Source organism: Bison bison, unplaced genomic scaffold, assembly GCF_000754665.1.
Source record: "Bison bison bison isolate TAMUID 2011002044 unplaced genomic scaffold, Bison_UMD1.0 scf7180017864142, whole genome shotgun sequence".
Lineage (NCBI taxonomy): Eukaryota > Metazoa > Chordata > Mammalia > Artiodactyla > Bovidae > Bison > Bison bison.
This window is the reverse complement of record NW_011494714.1, coordinates 167,355-169,053: the sequence shown is the minus strand read 5'-3', so window position 1 is coordinate 169,053 and position 1,699 is coordinate 167,355.

Here is a 1,699-nt window from a genome sequence, read left to right as displayed (position 1 = left end):
CCACCCCGCCCCGCCCAACAATATCTGGCCCAAAATGTAGGTGGTGCTGAGGTTCAGAAACCCTAACCATTGCAGATGATTTATAGTTCCACTGCCACGACCAGAAAAGTAAGTGCAGGGTGAGCGCTCACTGGTGGGCTGGCGAGATATCTGTCCCAGTAGGCCACATATCAGGGGGGGTCCAAATGCTCAGACCTAGGCTCAGGGGATTTTTCAGATTTGTCCCAGCCTGGAGGGCCTTCTGCCCTCTTACAAAAGCAAAGAGACTTTGTTTCATTTGTGTCTCTTTGTTTCACTCATTTCTTGCTATTGGGCTCAGAAGTACAGTTTCCCAGGCTGGGCTCTTGGGGAAGGGGCTTGTTTAAGCTATAGGTGTTTCTTTGCCCACGAGCCACCAGCCCTGCCCCTTGCTGCCGGTGAGGGGAAAAAGCACATACTCTGGGCAGCTGAGGCCGGGCGTGGGCTCAGTCCCTCATTCACAGTGCGACCTTGTCAAGATCCTTCCTCCAGCCTCCTGGCCACAAGCCAGGGCTGAGTGGCCCAGGTAAGGCCCTGCTGGCCCTGGGTCTTCAGAGATGCCAGGGCAGCTTTGCTGGCTTTGCCCACAGCCTCCGGCTAGGCCTCTGTGCTTCCTCCCTCCCAGGCAGACTTCTAGCCAAGTCAGCGTTTCTGGGCCCCTCCCACCTTCATTTCCTTCCTGGGCTGTGGCCTTGGGCCTGAAGGGAAATAGGCCTGCCCAACTGCGGCCAGTGCCAGGCCGTGCTGGGCTTAGCCTGTGGGTCCCCAGAGTCTCCAGGACGTGGTGTGGCCAAGAATGTGCCTGACTGTGAGTGGAGAGTGTGTGAATGGCTCTGCCCCTGGGGAGGGCTAGAGAGAGAACTAGGCCCCAGGCCCTTCTGAACTGTCTGGGGTCCCGTGAGCAAAGGTCTCCTCAGGTCAAACAGTCCCCCACTCTCCTCTGGCTGAGAAAAGACTTTCTGAAAGAAACTGGTCTCAGAGAGCCGTCCATTGAGCCTGAGCCAGGGTCAGTTCCTGCAGTAGGCCTAGGTGGTACGGTCTCTGCAAGCTCAGAAAGGGTTAACTCCTGCCTCCCAACCTGTTTCTGGAAGTCCCGAGGGACCCTGAAGTTTTTCTACCCTTTATCAGAAGGTCTCCTCAGAGAAGTCACTCTGAACTTATCACAGAAAGTCCATGGTAGGAGGGACCTCAATAACCTGCATTTTACACATGCAGACACTGGGAAGGGACTTGCCCAAGGTCACCCAAGGGAGCCTGTGGCAGGCTATCACCAGTCTGGGCAACATTCTTCTCCCGCCCTGTCCTGGGGCTCTCCACCCCCACTCAGGAAACAGGCCCAGTGCTTTCATTTGCACCATTGTTGGGAAGAGCCCCAGATATCAACAGGCTGTTTTCCTTCTGTCCAGCTCAGTGTTGATGTCTGGAGTCAGGAAGCGGGGTGATGGGAAGTGTCCTGTCTAACGTTCTCCTGCTGGGGTGGGGGTCGGGGCGGGAACCTCACAGGGCTGGGCTTCCTGAAATACAGTTGTGGCAGCAACTGCAGGAGTTGGCATAACATGCAGCATTCATTAAAAAAAAAAAAAAACAAACACTGAGAATGATTGAGAAGGGAGGAGCGATGGGGGAGATGGAAGAAAACTAACTTTTGCTGCAGAGAATAAATAGAATGATTCTAGAGTTG